We start from the raw sequence: 17,272 nt of genomic DNA on the forward strand, positions 1-17,272 counted from the left end.
AACGGATAGTTTGTATTTCTGCTTCAACAAGCAAGAAAAAAATAATTTCTACACCGAGAGAGAAATGTTCTCATCCCACTGACACCAATGATGGGACACTATTCCTCCCACTGACACCAATGATGGGACACTATTCCCCCCACTGATACCAATGATGGGACACTATTCCTCCCACTGACACCAATGATGGGGCACTATTCCTCCCACTGACACCAATGATAGGACACTATTCCTCCCACTGACACCAATGATGGGACACTATTTCTCCCACTGACACCAATGATGGGACACTATTCCTCCCACTGACCCCAATGATGGGACACTATTCCTCCCACTGACACCAATGATGGGACACTATTCCTCCCACTGATACCAATGATGGGACACTATTCCTCCCACTGACACCAATGATGGGACACTATTCCTCCCACTGATACCAATGATGGGACACTATTCCTCCCACTGATACCAATGATGGGACACTATTCCTCCCACTGACACCAATGATGGGACACTATTCCTCCCACTGATACCAATGGTGGGACACTATTCCTCCCACTGACACCAATGATGGGACACTATTCCTCCCACTGACACCAATGATGGGACACTATTCCTCCCACTGACACCAATGATGGGACACTATTCCTCCCACTGATACCAATGATGGGACACTATTCCTCCCACTGACCCCAATGATGGGACACTATTCCTCCCACTGACACCAATGATGGGACACTATTCCTCCCACTGATACCAATGATGGGACACTATTCCTCCCACTGACACCAATGATGGGACACTATTCCTCCCACTGATACCAATGATGGGACACTATTCCTCCCACTGATACCAATGATGGGACACTATTCCTCCCACTGACACCAATGATGGGACACTATTCCTCCCACTGATACCAATGGTGGGACACTATTCCTCCCACTGACACCAATGATGGGACACTATTCCTCCCACTGACACCAATGATGGGACACTATTCCTCCCACTGACACCAATGATGGGACACTATTCCTCCCACTGACACCAATGATGGGACACTATTCCTCCCACTGATACCAATGATGAGACGCTATTCCTCCCACTGACACCAATGATAGGACACTATTCCTCCCACTGACACCAATGATGGGACACTATTCCTCCCACTGACACCAATGATAAGACACTATTCCTCCCACTGATACCAATGATGGGACACTATTCCTCCCACTGACACCAATGATGGGACACTATTCCTCCCACTGATATCGGGGGAGGTCACAAAGTAAACTTTTTCTCGATTATTTGTTTAGTTTTCTCCTGATGACATCGGAGGAATGAATTCCGGGAACAGAGTGAAGTTCATCCCGAGTGCGGAGCAAAGAGACGAAATTTCACCCAACGAATCGCTCTCATTTCTTATAATCAGAACCTGAGACAGCTAATCTAATTAAATCATCGCAGCGTGCGATCGCGCCTCCCACAGCTCTTCCATCCCGCGCAGCGTCTCAGGATGGAACATACGGCGACCTCGGAGAAACGCTTCCTGAGGAGACAGCTGTGCTCAATGGGCTGGATTCAGGTAGAATTGCGCTATTTTTACGGAGGCGCAGGGCAACGTTTTTGCCCTGCGCCCCTGCAAATTTACTGCGCTGCCCTTGATTCACGGAGCAGTAGCTCCGTAAATTGCGTGGGCGCGCCGGAAAAATGCCCGGCGTAAGCGCGCGCAATTTAAATGATCCCGTAGAGGGAGGGAATCATTTAAATTAGGCGCGTTCCCGCGCCGAGCGTAGAGCGCATGCTCCGTCGGGAAACTTTCCCGACGTCCATTGCGGCAAATGACGTCGCAAGGACGTCATTTGCTTCAAAGTGAACGTGAATGGCGTCCAGCGCCATTCACGAATCACTTACGCAAACTACGTAAAATTCTAATTTTGCGACGCGGGAACGACGGGTATACGTAACATTGGCTGCCCTTGCTAATAGCAGGGGCAGCCTTACGCGAAAACCGCCTTACGTAAACGACGTAAATTGCGTACGCAGGGCTCGCGTAACGTTGTGAATCGGTGTTAGTATGCAATTTGCATACTATACGCTGAGCACAACGGGAACGCCACCTAGCGGCCATCGCAAGAATGCAGCCTAAGATATGCGGGCATAAGAGCCTTATGCCGCGCATATCTTAGGCTGCAGTCGGCGTAACGAGGTTCCTGAATCAGGAGCATTTGTAACGCCGGAGCAAGTAAGCAATTGCGCTGTGTAACTATGGTTACACAGGCGCAATTGCTTCTTGAATCCAGGCCATTATCTCTAATCGTCTCTTGTAGTCCGGGGTCCGCCGGTGTGTCCCCTAAGAGGACCTGTCACCCGCATGTCACCGGTATCACTCTCCGACAAATCAGAACTCGGCGAGGCTTTGCCATCGCTCTCCCAAATCGCACCTTTAAGTGCCTCGACAAGTCAATAAATTCCACACAAGTCACTATGTACAGCAGGGGTGACATCTTCTTTTTACAAAAACCCATGAGTCTGCTGCAGGTAGGAGGAAGCATTTCCTCAGTCTCCTCTCTTCTAATGACGAGACTGCAACATTTTTACTTTGCCTAGGCCGAGATGATGTCACCAGTCTGCTGCAGGTAAGAGGTGGCATTTCCCCAGTTCTCTCTCTCCCAGTGATCTGACTTATCTTTGCCTGGGCCGAGATGATGTCATCTGCATCAGTGCTGCCTCAGCAGTGCCCATAAGTGCCGCCCCATCAGTGCCGCCTCATAAGTGCCCATCAGTGCTGCCTCATCAGTGCTGCCTCATCGGTGATGCCCCATCTGTGCCACCCCATCAGTGCTGCCTCAGCTGTGCCCATTAGTGCTGCCTCATCATTGCTGTCCTATCAGTGCTGCCTCATCAGTGCCCCTGAGTGCCGCCTCATCAGTGCCCATCAGTGCTGCCTCAGCAGTGCCCATCAGTGCTGCCCCATCAGTGCCCATAAGTGCCCTCCCATCAGTGCCCATCAGTGCCTACAATATTAGTATAAGATTTTATAACAAACTATTAAAAAACTATTTATTTATTTTTTCAAATTTCTCGGTCTTTTTTCATTTATATAATAAAAACCGCGAGGAGACCGAATAACACCAAAATAAATCTTTATTTGTGGGGGAAACAGCTTGAGATTCGGGACGGGAATCGCACCGCCTTCCTGATCACATCGCATGGAATTCATTGCAGTGGGATTTACGCCTATTCCCTTCATTCTCACTCTTCCCTTCATTCTCTCTCTTCCCTTCATTCTCTCTCTTCCCTTCATTCTCACTCTTCCCTTCATTCTCTCTCTTCCCTTCATTCTCTCTCTTCCCTTCATTCTCTCTCTTCCCTTCATTCTCTCTCTTCCCTTCATTCTCTCTCTTCCCTTCATTCTCACTCTTCCCTTCATTCTCACTCTTCCCTTCATTCTCACTCTCCCCTTCATTCTCACTCTAACCTTCATTCTCACTCTTCCCTTCATTCTCACTCTCCCCTTCATTCTCACTCTAACCTTCATTCTCACTCTTCCCTTCATTCTCACTCTTCCCTTCATTCTCACTCTTCCCTTCATTCTCACTCTTCCCTTCATTCTCACTCTCCCCTTCATTCTCACTCTAACCTTCATTCTCACTCTTCCCTTCATTCTCACTCTTCCCTTCATTCTCACTCTTCCCTTCATTCTCACTCTTCCCTTCATTCTCACTCTTCCCTTCATTCTCACTCTCCCCTTCATTCTCACTCTAACCTTCATTCTCACTCTTCCCTTCATTCTCACTCTTCCCTTCATTCTCTCTCTTCCCTTCATTCTCACTCTTCCCCTCATTCTCACTCTTCCCTTCATTCTCTTTCTTCCCTTCATTCTCACTCTTCCCTTCATTCTCTCTCTTCCCTTCATTCTCACTCTTCCCCTCATTCTCACTCTTCCCTTCATTCTCTTTCTTCCCTTCATTCTCACTCTTCCCTTCATTCTCACTCTTCCCTTCATTCTCTTTCTTCCCTTCATTCTCTCTCTTCCCTTCATTCTCACTCTTCCCTTCATTCTCACTCTTCCCTTCATTCTCACTCTTCCCTTCATTCTCTCTCTTCCCTTCATTCTCACTCTTCCCCTCATTCCAACTCTTCCCTTCATTCTCTTTCTTCCCTTCATTCTCTTTCTTCCCTTCATTCTCTCTCTTCCCTTCATTCTCACTCTTCCCTTCATTCTCACTCTTCCCTTCATTCTCACTCTTCCCTTCATTCTCACTCTTCCCTTCATTCTCACTCTTCCCTTCATTCTCACTCTTCCCCTCATTCCAACTCTTCCCTTCATTCTCTTTCTTCCCTTCATTCTCACTCTTCCCTTCATTCTCACTCTTCCCTTCATTCTCACTCTTCCCTTCATTCTCACTCTTCCCTTCATTCCTACTCTTCCCTTCATTCTCTCTCTTCCCTTCATTCTCACTCTTCCCTTCATTCTCACTCTTCCCTTCATTCTCTCTCTTCCCTTCATTCTCACTCTTCCCTTCATTCTCACTCTTCCCATCATTCTCTCTCTTCCCTTCATTTCAACCCTTCCCTTCATTTCAACCCTTCCCTTCATTCTGACTCTTCCCCTCATTCTGACTCTTCCCCTCATTCTCACTCTTCCCTTCATTCTCACTCTTCCCTTCATTCTCACTCTTCCCTTCATTCTCTCTCTTCCCTTCATTCTCACTCTTCCCTTTATTCTCACTCTTCCCTTCATTCCAACTCTTCCCTTCATTCTCACTCTTCCCTTCATTCTCACTCTTCTCTTCATTCTCACTCTTCCCTTCATTCTCACTCTTCCCTTCATTCTCACTCTTCTCTTCATTCTCACTCTTCCCTTCATTCTCACTCTTCCCTTCATTCTCACTCTTCCCTTCATTCTCACTCTTCCCTTCATTCTCTCTCTTCCACTCATTCTCCCTCTCCCCCTCATTCTCACTCTTTCCTTCATTCCAACTCTTCCCCTCATTCTCACTCCCCCTTCATTCTCACTCTTCTCTTCATTCCTACTCTTCTCTTCATTCCTACTCTTCCCTTCATTCTCACTCTTCCCTTCATTCTCACTCTTCTCTTCATTCCTACTCTTCCCTTCATTCTCACTCTTCCCTTCATTCTCACTCTTCCATCCTTCCTCACCCTTCCCTTAATTCTAACTCTTCCTTCATACTCACTCTTCCCCTCATTCTCCCTCTTCCCCTCATTCTCACCCCGCCCCTTCATTCTCACTCTTCCCTTCATTCTCTCTCTTCCCCTCATTCTCACTCTTCCCCTCATTCTCACCCAGCCCCTTCATTCTCTCTCTTCCCTTCATTCTCACTCTTCCCCTCATTCTCACTCTTCCCTTTATTCTCACTCTTCCCTTCATTCTCACGGTTCACGGGAGGAGCAAAGAGCTGAAGGTTCACCATAGACTGGACTCAAGACCAGACTGCCCAAGGAATGTTGCGGTCAGCTGAGAAGAAGAGATGCCGCCAGACACAAGCAGAGGTCGCAGGTTCAGATCCGGGTCCTGACATCTCTCCACCTGACATTCATCACATCGGGCCGATCCTTCGGCACCAATCTTGGCTTTGAACGGTTTGGTGATGAAATCGATGCCATTCCTCCTGAAAAGTCACAAAGTACACGCCGCCGCCGTCGCCGCCACAACTGCAATTCCATTTTTTTCTGAAAAGGAAGGAAATGCCTTTACCGCCTTCCGCCTTTAGATCCCTGCAGAACACGACCTCTCCTATCTCCTCCGCCGCTCGGCCGCATTTAATTGGCTTTCTTATCGGGGGAAGTCGGCTCTGGCGCGGTTCTTCGCCGAGATTACGAGTCACTATTAGGAGCCGCCGCCTTGCTGATAGTATCCCCGCTCAGGAGGTCTCGGGAACATCGTTCTGTAATTAATACGAGTCTTTCCTCGCAATTCAAACAGATAATTCCTTTGTAGTTCGCAGAGCGGAGCGATCGTCGGAATTAAGATGCAGCCAATAAAAGCGGGAAAATACTAAATTATAGAACAGAAGGGGCGAGATCCTGGAGGAAGGAAGAGATTTCCAGCAAATTTAACAGAAAAATGTTTCTTTTGTAGCACATAAAACTTCTTGCAACACTGTGTCAAAAACTCCTGAGGAAGCTCTCTGAGCGAAACATGTAGAGTAAGAAGCGGCTGCACAAATTCTACTTTTTTTAACCACTTGCCGACCGCGCTATAGCAAAAATACTGCTACAGCGCGGTCGAGTTACCCTGACAGGACGTCCCTGGGACGCGCTCGCGGAAGTGTCCGTGCTCGCCGGGTCTAGAAGTCTGGTTAGGAAGGGGGTTTTTCTCCTCATTTGAAAATGTTCCTGTAACAAAGACCGCTCACTGCTGCTCACTGCTGCTCTCTCTCCTTGTGCATGAGGACTGGTCTGGTCTCTGCCCCCTCCTGCAGGTTTCTGCAGTGGGTGGAGCCTGTGAGCCTCTCCCACAGCTGTGCTCTCTCTCCTTGTGCAGGGTGACTGGTCTTGTCTCTGCCCTCTACTGTATTTTTCTGTAGGGGTGGAGCCTGTGAGCCCCTCCCACAGCTGTGCTCTCTCTCCTTGTGCAGGGGAACTGGTCTTGTCTCCGCCCCCTCCTGTAGGTTTCTGCAGCTGGGTGGAGCCTGTGAGCCCCTCCCACAGCTCTGCTCTCTCTCCTTGTGCATGGGGACTGGTCTGGTCTCCGCCCCCTCCTGTAGGTTTCTGTAGTGGGTGGAGCCGGTGAGCCTGTCTCACATCTCTGCTCTCTCTCTCCTTGTGCAGGGTGACTGGTCTTGTCTCCGCCCTCCTCCTGTCGTTTCCTGTAGTGGGTGGAGCTTGCTGGACTGTAGGGGTGGAGCCTGTGAGCCCCTCCCACAGCTCTGCTCTCTCTCCTTGTGCAGGGGGACTGGTCTTGTCTCCGCCCCCTCCTGTAGGTTTCTGCAGTGTGTGGAGTCTGTGAGCCCCTCCCACAGCTCTGCTTTCTCTCCTTGTGCAGGGGGGACTGGTCTGTCTCCACCCCCTCCTGTAGGTTTCTGCAGTGTGTGGAGTCTGTGAGCCCCTCCCACAGCTCTGCTTTCTCTCCTTGTGCAGGGGGGACTGGTCTGTCTCCACCCCCTCCTGTAGTTTTCTGTAGTGGGTGGAGCCTGCTGGACTCCTGCTATAGCTCTAGTCTCTCTCCTTGTGCAGGGAGACTGGTTGAGTCTCCGCCCCCTAATGTTATTTTTTTAGTTTTATGTAAATCACTGGTGACCCGAAATCACTGGTGACCCGACGTGATTGACGTCCCAGTGAGCATTGCTCAAAAGTACGCCGTTTCGACGTGAACGTAAATTACGTCAAGCCCGATTTGCGTACGACTCACGCAAACGACGTAAAAAGATAGGCTTGTTCCGACGTCCATACCTTGCATGGGATGCGCCACCTAGGGAGCAGCTTTATCTTTACGCCGGCGTATCTCTAACGTAAACGGCGTAACTAATTGCGACGGGCGCAGGTACGTTCGTGAATCGGCGTATCTAGTCATTTGCATATTCTACACCGAACTCGAACGGAAGCGCTACCTAGCGGCCAGCGTAAATATGCACCCTAAGATACGACGGCGTAGGAGACTTACGCCGCTCGTATATTAGCCTAATTTAAGCCTATCTGGTTTCCAGAATACGCTTAAATTTGCGACGGCGTAGATTCAGAGTTAAGGCGGCGTATCTACTGATACGCCGGCGTAAACCTACCTGAATCCAGCTATTAGTGTTGTGTTAGGGAAGCAAATAAATCGCTTTTCTCTCAGCCAATCAGGTGCTCGGGTCTGGTTAACCTGTCACCTGATTGGCTGAAGCGACAGGTGCTGTGATTGGATGCCTATCAGGCGTCCAATCATAGCAGAGGACAGGAGAAGACATCGAGGACTTGGAGCGTGAGGACAGCACCGTGACAGGCAAGTGCCGGGCGGGCGATGCACACTGGCAGCAATTGATGGGGTTCAGTAGTGGCAATTGATGGGCACATTGGTAGCAATTTATGGGGCACAGTAGCAGCAATTTATGGGCACACTGGCAGCAATTTATGGGGCACATTGGCAGCAATTGATGGGGCACAGTGGCAGCAACTGATGGGCACAGTAGCAGCAATTGATGGGCACACTGCAGCAATTGATGGGTACAGTAGCTGCGTTTGGCACAGTGGCGGCAATTTATGGGTACAATGGCTGCCTTTGTTGGCACAGTGGCTGCTCTTGATGGGCACAGTGGCTGCGTTTGATAGGCACAGTGGCTGTGTATGATGGGCACAGTGGCTGCGTTTGTTGGGCCATAATGGCTGTGTTTGATGGGCACAGTGGCTGTGTTTAAAGGGCCATAGTGGCTGCGTTTGATGGGCACAGTGGCTGCGTTTGATGGGCACAGTTGCTGCGTTTGATGGGCACAGTGGCTGCTCTTGATGGGCACAGTGGCTGTGTTTGATGGGCCATAGTGGCTGTGTTTGATGGGCACATTGGCTGTGTTTGATGGGCCATAGTGGCTGCGTTTGATGGGCACAGTGGCTGCTCTTGATGGGCACAGTGGCTGCGTTTGATGGGCCATAGTGGCTGCGTTTGATGGGCACAGTGGGTGCTCTTGATGGGCACAGTGGCTGCGTTTAATGGGCCACAGTGGCTGTGTTTGATGGGCCATAGTGGCTGCATTTGATGGGCACAGTGGCTGCTCTTAATGGGCACAGTGGCTGCGTTGGATGGGCACAGTGGCTGCATTTGATGGCACAGTGGCAGCGTTTAATGGGCACAGTGGCTGCGCTTGATGTTTTTTTTTTTTCAGTTTGTTTGCCCCCCCCCCCCCCCCCCAATTTTGAGCACCAGCCCCCACTGCCGCAATGGAAGTACCACGTTTGGGTGGATTTTCCCTTTAAGATTCTGATGTGTAACCTTTGGAAGGAGGAGGAGATTCCGGGAAGAAGTCGCAGATATAAATGTCATCCTGAGAGAGCAATTGAAGGTTTTTTTTGCCTGTTTATCATGCTCAGATAGCCGAGTGAATTATGTTTTAATTTATTCCTGCTGATGTTCTGATTAGGCTTCAATTTATATTAAATGCAACCATGGCACTCCACTTCCACTTCATTCTCCAGATCAGCCAATTAGGCGTGTTTTCCCTTCGGTTACACATTGATATGTGGAGTGCAATCCTGAGCCGGGCTCCGTATCTGCACTTTAATCCATTGTGAATGGCGTACTGAGCGCCAGCCGAGCCAGGTCACTGCCGGGGGCCCCTGGTGTGCGTTGTGAAAGGCGTACTGAGCGCTAGCCGAGCCAGATCACTGCCGGGGGCCCCTGGTGTGCGTTGTGAATGGCGTACTGAGCGCCAGCCGAGCCAGGTCACTGCCGGGGGCCCCTGGTGTGCGTTGTGAAAGGCGTACTGAGCGCCAGCCGAGCCAGGTCACTGCCTGGGGCCCCTGGTGTGCGTTGTGAAAGGAGTACTGAGCGCCAGCCGAGCCAGGTCACTGCCGGGGGCCCCTGGTGTGCGTTGTGAATGGCGTACTGAGCGCCAGTCGAGCCAGGTCACTGCCTGGGGCCCCTGGTGTGCGTTGTGAATGGCGTACTGAGCGCCAAGCCAGGTCACTGCCGGGGGCCCCTGGTGTGCGTTGTGAATGGCGTACTGAGCGCCAGTCGAGCCAGGTCACTGCCGGGGGCCCCTGGTGTGCGTTGTGAATGGCGTACTGAGCGCCAGTCGAGCCAGGTCACTGCCGGGGGCCCCTGGTGTGCGTTGTGAATGGCGTACTGAGCGCCAGCCGAGCCAGGTCACTGCCGGGGGCCCCTGGTGTGCGTTGTGAAAGGCGTACTGAGCCAGGTCACTGCCGGGGGCCCCTGGTGTGCGTTGTGAAAGGCGTACTGAGCGCCAGCCGAGCCAGGTCACTGCCGGGGGGCCCCTGGTGAGCGTTGTGAAAGGCGTACTGAGCGCCAGCCGAGCCAGGTCACTGCCGGGGGCCCCTGGTGTGCGTTGTGAAAGGCGTACTGAGCGCCAGCCAAGCCAGGTCAGTGCCGGGGGCCCCTGGTGTGCGTTGTGAAAGGCGTACTGAGCGCCAGCCGAGCCAGGTCACTGCCGGGGGCCCCTGGTGTGCGTTGTGAAAGGCGTACTGAGCGCCAGCCGAGCCAGGTCACTGCCGGGGGCCCCTGGTGTGCGTTGTGAAAGGCGTACTGAGCGCCAGCCGAGCCAGGTCACTGCCGGGGGCCCCTGGTGTGCGTTGTGAAAGGTGTACTGAGCGCCAGCCAAGCCAGGTCACTGCCGGGGGCCCCTGGTGTGTGTTGTGAATGGCGTACTGAGCGCCAGCCGAGCCAGGTCACTGCCGGGGGCCCCTGGTGTGCTTTGTGAAAGGCGTACTGAGCACCAGCCAAGCCAGGTCACTGCCGGGGCCCCTGGTGTGCGTTGTGAAAGGCGCTCTGAGCGCCAGCCAAGCCAGGTCACTGCCGAGGGCCCCTGGTGTGCGTTGTGAAAGGCGTACTGAGCGCCAGCCAAGCCAGGTCACTGCCTGGGGCCCCTGGTGTGCGTTGTGAAAGGCGTACTGAGCGCCAGCCGAGCCAGGTCACTGCCGGGGGGCCCTGGTGTGCGTTGTGAAAGGCGTACTGACTGCCAGCCAAGCCAGGTCACTGTCGGGGCTCGGGGGCCCCTGGTGTGCGCTGTACAGGGCCCCGAGTAGGGTGACCACATTTCCAAACTACCATTCAGGGACACCCTCCCATCCCAGAAATCAGCATGTGCTGTAACGAATCACAGCACAGTGATTGGACACAAGAGGCTGGATTTCTGATTTCTCCAATCACAAGCAGGGGGCGGGATTTGCTCCTCCAGGCATTCCCGGCCACAGTGGCGACAATGGCATGGCACAGTGGCATGTGTTTGGCATGGCACAGTGTCGACAATTGATGGGCAGAGTGGCGACAATGGCATGGCACAGTGGCTGCGTTTGGCATGGCACAGTGGTGACAATTGATGACACAGTGGCTACAATTAATGGGCATTATGGCGACAATAGCATGGCACAGTGGCGACAATTGATGGCATGGCACAGTGGCAACTATTGATGGCACAGTGACTGCGTTTGATGGCATGGCAGAGTGGCAACAATTTGATGGCACAGTGGCTGCGTTTGATGGGCACAGTGAGGCTGCAATTGATGTGGTTTTTTTTTCCGTTTGTTTGTGCCCCCCCCTAAAAAAATTGGAGCACCAGCCACCACTGCCTTGGCAGGAAGGGGGTGAAAGTTCCCGGTATTGAAGGGGTTTATGCCGTCTGGGCATACCGTACCGTCTATCGGAGCCAGCGGCTTCCAAATAGCACGGGGTGTGCGTTCCCTGGTTAACACTGACATGGATCTGGTTACCGGTAACCTGATTGGCTGAAGCGACATCGAGGGATCGTGGAGGAGGATCTGAGGATGGCTGACCGAGAAAGGTAAGTGCCAGGCGGGGCAATCTGGCAGCATTTTAGGGGAAAACTGGCGGCAATTGATGGGCACAGTGGCGACAGTGGCATGGCACAGTGGCTGCGTTTGGCATGGCACAGTGGCGACAATTGATGGGCACAGTGGCGGCAATGGCATGGCACAGTGGCGACAATTGATGGGCACAGTGGCTGCGTTTGGCATGGCACAGTGGCGACAATGGCATGGCACAGTGTCTGCGTTTGGCATGGCACAGTGGCGACAATTGATAGGCACAATGGCCACAATGGCATGGCACAGTGGCTGCTTTTGGCATGGCACAGTGGCGAAAATTGATGGGCACAGTGGCGACAATGGCATGGCACAGTGGCTGCGTTTGGCATGGCACAATGGCGACAATTGATGGGCACAGTGGCTGCGTTTGGCATGGCACAGTGGTGACAATTGATGACACAGTGGCTGCGTTTGGCATGGCACAGTGGCGACAATTGATGGGCACAGTGGCGACAATGGCATGGCACAGTGGCGACAATTGATGGGCATAGTGGCGACAATGGCATGGCACAGTGGCGACAACTGATGGGCACAGTGGCGACAATGGCATGGCACAGTGGCGACACTTAATGGCACAGTGACTGAGTTTGATGGCATGTCAGAGTGGCAAAAATTTTATGGCACAGTGGCTGCGTTTGATGGGCACAGTGAAGCTGCAATTGATGGGGTTTTTTGCGCCCCCCCCCCACTAAAAAAAATTTGGGCACCAGCCGCCACTGCCTAGGCAGCAAGTGGGTGAAAGTGCCCGGGATTGAAGGGGTTTATACCGTCTGGGCATACCGTACCGAATCGTAATACCTGCAGCTACCGTGTTTCCCTGAAAATAAGACCTACCCCGAAAATAAGACCTACCCCAATTTTCAAGAAGGGCTGCAATATAAGCCCTACCCTGAAAATAAGCCCTAGTTTGAAGTGATTGTGGACTGCTGGAATCCTCTGTATTGTAGCGTTTTGTGTGGAGGGTGTCTTTCTGTGGTATAGTTGAGTGAGATGCCTTCTTACCGTAGAATGCCGCTCAGCTGACCTCCCGCAGCTCGCCTCTTCTCCCAGCTGTCAGCGGGGGAATTCGGCCCCCCCTCTGCAAGGCTTGGAGCAGGTAAGAGATTTAATGCGGGCCATCGAAAAGCGCTGAGCCACGCTCAGTTGATCCCCACAGCTCTTTTTTTCTGCCAACTGTCAGCAAGGGATCTCTGGCCCCCCTCCCTCTGTAAAGCTTGGAGTGGGTAAGAGAGCACAGGAGGACCATCGGAAAGCGCAGAGCCGCGCTCAGTTGATCCCCACAGCTCTCCTCTTCTCAGCGAGGATCTTGGCCCCCTACCTCTGCAATGCTTGTGCCAGGGAAGACGATCAGGGGGGTCATGGAAGCTCCGAACTGCACTATAGGAAGGTATGTGGCACAGCACAGATTGCAGACACACATACTTTTTACATTACATTGTACTGTGGTGGTGAGGATTTTAGCATTTTGTAAGCATTTTTACTCTGTTCACGCTGAGGATTAAATGGTAAGACCTACCCCGAAAATAAGCCCTAGTGTGTTTTTGGGTGCCAAAATTAATATAAGACCCAGGCTTATTTTCGGGGAAACACGGTATATGGCTGGAAAGGATGGCACGTGACCGCCGCATGCTCGCCATCTCCGATCACACAATACAAAGTACCATCATTCCTATATAAAGACTTTGATGATGTGAAGCTTTTATGGTCCTGGAAGATCTTTGATTGTCAGGGGGACATATAGGGGATCAGGGCTGAGCGTGACGATCTACAATACAAATACAACAATACAATACAAACAAAGGAAACCAACCGACAAACATAAAGAAAATAATACCCAGCAGTGTTTATCTCTCTCCACAATCAGAACTATGATAATACCTGGAATGGAATACAAAACAAGGAGTCATAAAAAGTCAACAGAACAAAAGAAAAGTTAGAATTCTTGTTGAATGTCGTTACGCCGGCTTTTGAATCTTACAAATGTAGCAATTTGGAAATTGAATGAAAGTTTTTGGTTCTGGGAAACATTTTTTTAAAAGACAACAAGTGCATTTTATATACAACTCTATTGATCGGACCGAAATGAGGGACAAATGAGGAGGAAATGGGGACAGAGAGGGACATTGCTCCAAATCCGGGTCAGTCTCTCGAAATCCAGGGCAGTCCCTCAAAAAAAAAATGTATGGCCCGGATTCAGATACATTTTCGTATCTATCGGCGGACGTAGCGTATCTCAGATACACTACGCCGCCGTAACTTAGGGCGCAAGTTACGTATTCAGAAAGAACTTGCGCCTTAAGTTACGGCGGCGTAGTGTAAATGTGCCCGCCTAATTCAAATGTGGATGATGTGGGCGTGTTTTCTTTAAATTACTTGTGACCCCACGTAATTGACGTTTCCTACGAACGGCGCATGCGCCGTCCCTGAACGTTTCCAAGTGCGCATGCTCCAAATTACGGCGCAAACTGTCAATGCTTGCGACGTGAACGTAAATTACGTACAGCCCTATTCGCGAATGACTTACGTGAACAACGTAAAATACGACGTTGTTCGTGTGTTTCCGACGTCCATACCTAACATGACTTACCCCTGCTTTATGAGGCGTAACTTTACGCCGGAAAAAGCCTTACGTAAACGGCGTAAAAAAATGCGCGGGGCGGACGTATGTTTCTGAATCGGCGTATCTACCTAATTTGCATATTCCTTGCGTAAATCTACGGAAGCTCCACCTAGCGGCCAGCGTAAATATGCAGCCTAAGATACAACGGTGTAAGACACTTACGCCGGTCGGATCTTAGGGAAATCTATGCGTAACTGATTCTACGAATCAGTCGCATAGATACGACCCCGCACACTCAGAGTCACGACGGTGTATCCGGAGATACGCTGTCGTAACTCGTATCTGAATCCGGGTCTATATCTTTTTTAGGGGATATTTATTATAGCAAAAAGTAAAAAATATAGGGCCAGATTATCATAGATCGGCGTAAAACTATGCGGCCGTAACGTATCTCGTTTACGTTACGCGGCTGCAAGTTTTACGGGCAAGTGCTTGATTCACAAAGCACTTGCCTGTAAAGTTGCGGCGGCGTATCGTAAATTCTCCGGCGCAAGCCCGCCTTATTCAAATGATCCAGGTAGGGGGCGTGGATCATTTAAATTTGGCGCGTTCCCGCGCCGATCGTACTGCGCATGCGCCGTCCCTAAAATTTCCCGACGTGCATTGCGCCAAATGACGTCGCATGGACGTCATTGGTTTCGACGTTAACGTAAATGGCGTCCAGCGCCATTCATGGACGACTTACGCAAACGACGTACTTTTTTAAATTTCGACGCGGGAACGACGGCCATACTTAACGTTGGTTGCCCCTCATATAGCAGGGGCAACTTTACGCGTCGCAAAAGCTATGGAAACGTCGTAAATTCTCTGCGTCGACCGCGCGTACGTTCAGGAATCTCGCGTAAATACCTAATTTGCATAGACGACGGGGAAAACGACGTCTGCGACACCTAGCGGCGGGGAAAAAAAAGCATCTAAGATCTGACAGTGTAAGAGCCTTACGCCTGTCAGATCTAATGGATATCTATGCGTAACTGATTCTAAGAATCAGGCACATAGATACGCCGGGCCAGATTAGGACTTACGACGGCGCAAATGGCGTTGCGCTGTCGTAAGCCTTTTAAGAATCTGCCCCTTAGATTTTCTTTCAAAATTGTTGCTCTATTTTTGTTTATAGCGCAACAAATAAAAACCGCGGAGGTGATCAAATACCACCAAAAGAAATCTCTGTTTGTGGGGGAAAAAAAGGACGCCCATTTTGTTTGGGAGCCACGTCGCACGACCGCGCAATTGTCAGTTAAAGCGACGCAGCGCCGAATCGCAAAAACTGTCCGGGTCCTTTACCTGCATAAACGTCCGGGTCTTAAGTGGTTAATGGGGCAAATCCTTGCGGTCCTTAAGTGGTTAAATGAACAGGTTGATGGGACTTTGTATGAAGCTTTGCTGTAGAGCTAAGTGTGTTTTTATTTTTTCCATCCGTCATAAATGGTATTTTAATCCTTCTCTGTTATTAAATTGTCAGAAAGCGTGCGAGGGGGAGGAGTCTTCATGACTCGGGATGAATAGATTTATTATTGGGCCTGGAAATTCATTGTTATGGAGTATAATCGGGTTACCTGTGTGGATATTATATTAGGATGGGATGTGATTGGATTAGGGGAGTCCATAACAGGAGACACTGCCTTCAGTTACAGTCGATCACTTACTTAGAGAAGGAGAGGAAAATTTCCCGGAACATTCTATGGAGAAGATTATTATCTTAATGGCAGACGTGTCTCCAGCATGGCGGCTGCACAATTTGTTTATCATTAGGAAATCGGTATCGAGCCAACCGAAGTGACCAACTTTAACCACTTACATACCGGGGGGCACTTACGCAGCTTCCCGCCCAAGCCAATTTTCAGCTTTCAGCACTGTCGCACTTTGAATGACAATTGCGCGGTCATGCTACACTGTACCCAAACAAAATTGGCGTCCTTTTTTCCCCACAAATAGAGATTTCTTTTGGTGGTATTTGATCACCTCTGCGATTTTTTTTTTTGCGCTACAACTAAAAAATGACTAAAAATTTTGATAAAAAATTTTGTTTTTATCTTTTTCTGTTAATTTCTTTGTAAATAAGTACGTTTTCTCTTTCAATTACGGGCACTGATATGGCGGCACTGATGAGATGGCACTGATGGACATCGATGAGGTAGTACTGACGGGCACAGATGAGGTGGCACTGATTGGCGGCGCTGGTATGAGGCACTGATGGGCACACATAGGCGGCACTGATGGGCACACATAGGCGGCACTGATGGGCACACATAGGCGGCACTGATGGGCACACATGTGCCGCACTGATGGGCACTCATGGGCAGCACTGATGGGCACTCATGGGCGGCACTGGGCACTCATAGGCGGCACAGATGGGCACTCATGGGTGGCACTGATGGATACTTATGGGTGGCACAGATGGGCACTGATAGGTGGGCACTGGGCATGGATGGGCACTGTGGGGTGGCACTGATGGACACTGTGGGGTGGCACTGATGGACACTGTGGGGCGGCACCTATGTTGCCAGTCAGTGCCCATTTGTGGGCACTGATTGGCATCTTTTATTTATTTTTATGTTTTTTTTTTCAGCTTTTTTTTTTTTTTTTAAGCATTTTTTTGGGGGGGGCATTTTTTTCAGTTTGCCCTTCCCTGGTGGTCCAGGGTGGCGATCCGAGGGGGGGCTGCGCTGATAAACAATCAGCGCGAGCCTCCCCTGTCAGGAGAGCCGCCGATCGGCTCTCCTATACTCGTGTCTGTCAGACGCAAGTGAGGAAGAGCCATCAACGGCTCTTCCTGTTTACATCGTGATCAGCCGTGATTGGACATGGCTGATCACGTGGTAAAGAGTCTCCGTGAGAGACTCTTTACCGAGATCGGTGTTGCGGGGTGTCAGACTGACACCCCGCAACAACGATTGCCGCGATGCCGACGTCAATATGTCATTGGCGGGCGGCAAGGGGTTAAAAGCAATCTGTAGTCTGGGGTGGAGGCCCAACCCCCCCCCCCCCCCCCCCCCGTAAGGCTGTGATCCTCTAAACATCACAGCATGGTGGCCAATAATGGGAGAACGTGAGTCCTATTGTCACGTACCTGGTGTAGATAGGGTGACCACATGTCCCGCATTTTGCAGGTCTGTCCCAGGTCCCGGGTACCTTCATTCCAGGACAATATAGTGT

This window comes from Rana temporaria, chromosome 4 (assembly GCF_905171775.1).
Source record: "Rana temporaria chromosome 4, aRanTem1.1, whole genome shotgun sequence".
Taxonomy (NCBI): domain Eukaryota; kingdom Metazoa; phylum Chordata; class Amphibia; order Anura; family Ranidae; genus Rana; species Rana temporaria.